The sequence below is a fragment of the Centrocercus urophasianus genome, unplaced genomic scaffold (genome assembly GCF_019232065.1).
Source record: "Centrocercus urophasianus isolate 14NV4802_14NV808 unplaced genomic scaffold, USGS_Curo_1.0 seq_39, whole genome shotgun sequence".
NCBI classification, from domain to species: Eukaryota; Metazoa; Chordata; class Aves; order Galliformes; family Phasianidae; genus Centrocercus; species Centrocercus urophasianus.
Window position 1 is genome coordinate 4,184,194 of NW_024884966.1, and position 6,000 is coordinate 4,190,193.

General features: G+C 39.7%; 1 protein-coding gene across 4 annotated transcripts in view; it reads right to left on the reverse strand.

Annotated features, from left to right (window-relative positions):
• The window catches only part of MSRA (methionine sulfoxide reductase A), a 262,146-nt gene that overhangs the window by 92,881 nt on the left and 163,265 nt on the right, over positions 1 to 6,000 (reverse strand). The window lies entirely within an intron of this gene.

Consider the following 6,000-nt stretch of genomic DNA (forward strand, 5'->3'; position numbering starts at 1 on the left):
GCCAGTGCTAAGGAATAGTTTGGTGTAAAATGAATACAGGGCAGCTAAGCATTAGTTTTGCCAGGATATGTTAATGGTGATTTATGTTTGTACTTAAGCATTGGCATTCTACAGATCTATTTATTGCTTAGCAAACCAATTGAGAACTGACTGGGGAGTAGATAGTAAAAATCTCTGTAAATGGACGATCACTACCTGGTACGACAGTTTCTAGCATGCATTTCTAGAGTGCATTATAGTATGAGTTCCTGTTCATGGTACTCTGAGTGAGAAGGTAAACAAGATCATTTAATATATGCACATGCAACCATTACATAGAGATAAGAAAGTGATCAGTTCAATTAATTTATTGAAGAGGAGAACTGACTCTGATTTATAAATGCAAATAGGGAAGTAACCTCAAAGACAAGGCTCTTCAGTCTTGCCAAAACTGCATAATAACATGGAGCAATTGAAAGCAAAAGAATTCAAAATCCAGATGGGAAATAAGACAACATCAAAATAGTGAAGAGCATTCATCGTGTGAACACTGTATCAATACCCTTTCTTGATGGTTTCATAACAACTTGTACCTAAATCTATCATGATAAGTAGCTAGCACATAATCTGCCAAAGCCACAGAGGTTACAAGATACTGAAATGAAACAAATTCCATGTGCGCAGAATAATCAAGTACCTATTGCTATTTGTTATTTGTTATTGCTATTTGTAATGTACTTCACACGTGCAAACTTACTTCTCTAAGGTCCATCATGGATTTTTTAAAACCCTCTGGCAACTCTTCCTTGTTGAGATTCACTAACTCAATGAGTAGCAAACAAGGCAGGAAATTCAATTTCGTAAACAACTGTGGTAGGATGATTGAGTTTAACTATCTTGTCTTTGTCTGAAAGAATTGCTACTAAATCAGAAATGATCTCTGCTTGGCGATCTAAAAATCCCACTGTGTCATCTGTAGTTAACTCTCCTTCCTTTGCTGGAATGTCATTCTTAGTTTGTCTGTCGTGCCACGCTGTCTCACTGTGTTCAAATAATACCACAGCTATGCACATTAGGCTTCAGATAGGAATGAGAAAATATGAATAATTAATTTAATAAAGATGCTAAAGTTATTGGAAGATACTGTGTGCTGCTCAATCAGAAGCTATTCATATCAGATTGTCAGCTTTGTTGCCACTTATTCCAGCTCCTCTGGATGCATGTTGGACTCCTCTTTTTAAGGGATGCAAATGATTTTTCTATTAATTCCAAATTGAAAAAGTGAATCAGGTTTGTGTAAATCCCCACACTGGAATAAGAAATAATTCCTAGAGAACATGCGCTGAGCATCTTCAGTACAGTATGATCTTCTGCACAGGGGAAGGCTGATTGCCTCTAACTGTCCTTCTGCAAGATGCCTTACAGCCATTCTGTGTGCAAAACCTGCTAACGCAGGGACAGAATTTATGGTTGTTGCAAACTTTTTTCCTCAAGGATATAACACATGGGGTTCAGACCCTGTCAGTAGGGCCTGAACTTTCTCAGCTTTCAATCCAGCACGACAGAACTGTAGAGGTGGGAAGGGAGCTCTGGAGATCATCTAGTTCAACCCCCTGCTAAAGCAGGTTCCCAGATGCCGGGTCTTTTATTCTGTAACATGTACGAAACATAGGGATGGTGGTGGTTTGGAGAAATCAGTTACTTACCTAAGATGTCAATTATATTGCAGTTTTCCAAAATTAAATTGAAGGTTTACTAAAGCAAACATTAAATCTACTCACAAAGCATTTAAAGCACTGTCTTTTGACACTCTCATTATTAGACACTGCTAACCACAAAGGGACGGGAATGAAGAAGATCCTGAGCAAGCTATTTGCCAGGTCAACCTACATATGCAACTGTATGCAACAACAGCATTTAGAAGAATCTGCTGCAGAGTAGAAGAATTAACTGCAAGCTATACACATCCTGCAATCCACTGAAACTTCAAAAGAGGACCACCTTTTAATCCATACATTTTAATGAGATATCCATACTTGGCTATGGCCTTTCCTGACTCTCCTATTCCTTGTAAGACCATCACAAACCTCTTTATACTGTTTTTTTGGGAGAGAACGATTGATTCTGCAACTGTAGAATTTCAGAAGTTTCCAATTTTTTTGCAAACTTTCAGACATAACCATAAAACATAAGTGAAATAACTCTGTAATGACATATATTTAAAAGTAAATCTAGATAGCCAACTACTGAACTACATTCATCAACCAAACGATGCTCCAAAGACACTGTTCATGGAACAGTTTACATGCTGACACCTGAAGACATTTGTTCCTTCCATTTTTAAATCCTATGCCAGACCTAGGTGGATATTTTCATCCATCTGCCTCTTAAAATACAGACATCTACTTAAGATTCTACAACGTTGGTGGTACCAACAGATCCAGACAGCAATTTTCACAGGTTTCTTATGCACTCTTACCAATGTTAAGGTTTGTCACCTGTAGATTTTTGATTACCTACTGTTATTTTCTTAGGAGCAATTAAAAGGAGCGCTGGATTTGGGCTCTTCATAAACCTGTTGTAAGCATTAATACAGACCTGTACAACAGATGAGGTTAGAAGGGCTCTCTGGAGGCCATCTATGGTCCAGCCTCTGCTCAAGCAGGGACAGACACCCACAGCAAGTTGCCCAGGACCATGTTTAGGCAGCTTTTGGACATCTCCAATGATAGAGACTCCATAACCTCTCTGGGTAACCTGTGTCAATGCTCTGTCACTGTCAGGAGGGCTTGTTCACTGTGAAGATCAGAAATTCTACGTTTAAAGACAACCCGGCAGAGTTTCAGGGGCTACCCAATGTCCCTGATATGAAGCAGATGAAGCTACAACCTGGGTGATTTACCTGCTTCTTATCTGGTGCAAGAAGATGAAGAGTAGAGACAAGTCCTTGAGCTCCACGTTTGGTCCCACAGCACCCAGAACCCCTTTGGTCAGCCCAAAGTTTGCAAGATCACTCTGTTTCATCTGGCTGTAAGACAGTGACTGGCTAAAATGCAAATATCTGTCTCCCTGAGCAGGACATGAGGAACACATCCATCAGTAACAGGAACAAATACATCCTGAAGTCAAAAGGCTGGCACTTGCTGTTGATACCTGAGGCAAAGAAAATCAGCTTTCATGCTGAAGACAACACTAAAATTCTCCCATCAAAGGGATGCTTAGGTACAATGGCTGATTTTTAGAACTGACAGACAAGCAGAGTTTGCATTCCTCTGGCAAGACAGAAAATTACATGGTTTTGGATCAGGCTGCATGATGCCAAAGAGCACAAGCCCAAAGTTCAGTGCCTGGCATTAGCCAGTCTTTGTAAGCTCTTGTCTCTGGAGAACCAGGATGGATGGAGGCGTTTGGAGCTCTAAATGTATTTAAATCTTGGGCATGGATCATATTTAGGAATTTCACTTTGGCTGACCAAGCATCTCAGTGGTTCACAGTCTGGACCGCTCTGGAGACCATAAAATTTCTCCACTGTGCCAGCAGAGATTAGAACACCAATTAATCAAGAAATGCCCCAAAGAGCTGACTGCTCTCAAAGAGCTTGCTCTGACCACCTCTGATAAGTAGGAGAAACAGAAATTTGTGAGCACAGGAATGGCAGCTGTAGTGCTACCTCAGTTTCTGCAAAAGATTGAGAGTGCCATGCAATGAAAGTACACATATAGATTGCCACTAGAGAAATCATCATTTCCCAAAATGTAGAAAACAGTCAAAGAGATGACTCTAAATGACTCTTACCAACAATCTGATATCACCTGAAGCACCTGGGTAGTGCTTAGATTTAGTTTGGGTCTCCCATCTTTCTTTTGGTATCAAAGTAGCAAGTACCAGCTCTTCTTTGATTTGGATGATCAGGACACATGAAAGCATCCCTGCCTCTATGCAGCTGGTCAGTGCTTTCACTTCCACATTTTCCACACCTTGTGAAAGTTATTATGTATTCCTGGCCAAAGAGTTGCTCCTTTAAAGCAGCTGTCCTGCTATCACACCAAGCTTGAACTTGTATTGAGATGCTTATTATGTGGTGCTTGTCCTTCCTCTCTAACTTCCGGGCATCTTATAGGCAGTAAGAAATAGGTAAACCCAAAGCATTAATAACAACATGTATTTCCCTTTTTTTTTTTTTTTTTTACCTTTAGAAATGGAAAATTCCCTGCAAACGTACAGAATCTTTCCAAACAGTGATTTTTGAGTACATTCCTATGGAGGAATGATGCAAAATATACTTTATTTCTTTCTAAATCAGGAATTTCTTCTGAAGACTCAACCTTCTAATGACTTAAAAGTAATACTTGTGCAACACTTCTTCTCTTCTCCCCATTTAAAAATAATAAAAGAAAGTAATGGCATCATTAGTCAACCGTGCTCTTCACAGAGTATCCCAAGCAAAATGGAGATAAATGACTGAGGTCTGTTACTGTCTTCTCTGTCACCTAGTGAAATTTTAAAGGGCAGTTCATAGCTCTTATTTTTATCTCTCTTTTTTTTTCTTTTCCCTGAGATTTATAGGCTTTCCTGCAGCCGTCACTTATTTTCTTAGACCCACAGAAAGCTGATATACTGATTAGTCATTTTCTTTCCCCCAATCAATGCTTGCTGAGTTAACACTAATATAACTCCTTCCTCCAGCTCATCATATAATTATTTAGTAAAAATCAATTGCGCCATGTCACCCTGGCTTGATGTCATCACTCACTGTAATGATTACATCCATACAGTTTAAAAGTTGCCAAGGGAAAGTAGAACTCTTTATGGCATATGATTAAAGGAGAAAAATGTTAATAGAAAAGAAGGTAGCGACTGCGCTGTGGATTGAGAGTTCTTGATGAATTTCAAGGTGCTGGAGCACGGGAAGGATAAATGAGATATGAAAGAGCTTCTTCAGAAGGTTACAATCCAATAATGAGTTTGTACACATTAAAGGGAACGTACTATCAATAGGAAACAAGCTTTCCAGAGCTTTCAGTACTGGAGGTTTTCAGTGTCAAGAAAGATACTGCAGTTCTGGTCTTTCCCATTTGGTTTGGGACCAAAGCTTTCCCTATAAATTCTGACTTGTATGTGTACTTAGATCATCATGTCTACAATGTTTTTTAAATGAAAACATAAATATAGCTTCAGCTGCAAAAACGTCTGGTGACAGGCATTTTTTTTTTCTTTAATCTTTATCAAGTCACAAGATTGCCAGGTTTTCTGGTGCATCTTTAAAGCTAAAATAGAACTGGGGATATGCTGGTGTACGAAGGGGTCTTGTGGACATCTCTAGTCCAACCCTGCTCAAAGGAGTGTCAGTTCAAGCGGGCTTCCCATGATCTCATCCCATTCCATTCTGAATATCTCCAAGGATGAAGGCATCACAGAATACTTCCTTAGGATTGCCAGCGCTGGTGTAAATGATCTTTGTCAAGAACGGTCTCTAAACACTCACTGGATGAAATAACAGAAGCTGTAGACTTAAAGAGAATTTTTTCTGACGACAGATTCATCATTAATGCCGCAGCATACCCCAAAGTATGGACACACAAGTGAACACACTCCTTCATTTTTAGTGATAACACTCTGTGGAAATGGGATGAATTGCTGCCACGATTCATAATTTGATGCAACAAGAAACCTTATCTATTCCCTTCACTGATGGCCAACACCCTGCTGCAACCAAAGCAAAGTAACAGTAGTAAACTCACTGGGGATCTGTCTCTAATCTATTCTCTTTCCTTATTTTTATGGCATTATTGTTCTATAGCTATGAAGATTGCTTCTCAAGATAGTTCAAACATTTTACACAATTAGAAAGTCCGAATGAAGGCTTTGAAAGAGAATCACAGAATCACTCAATCATGGAATGTGTTGGATTGAAAGGGTTCTCAAAGATCATGAAGCTCCAACCCCCTGCCACATGCAGGGCCACCAACCTCCACATTTCACAGCAGCCCAGGCTGCCCAGGGCCCCATCCAACCTGGCCT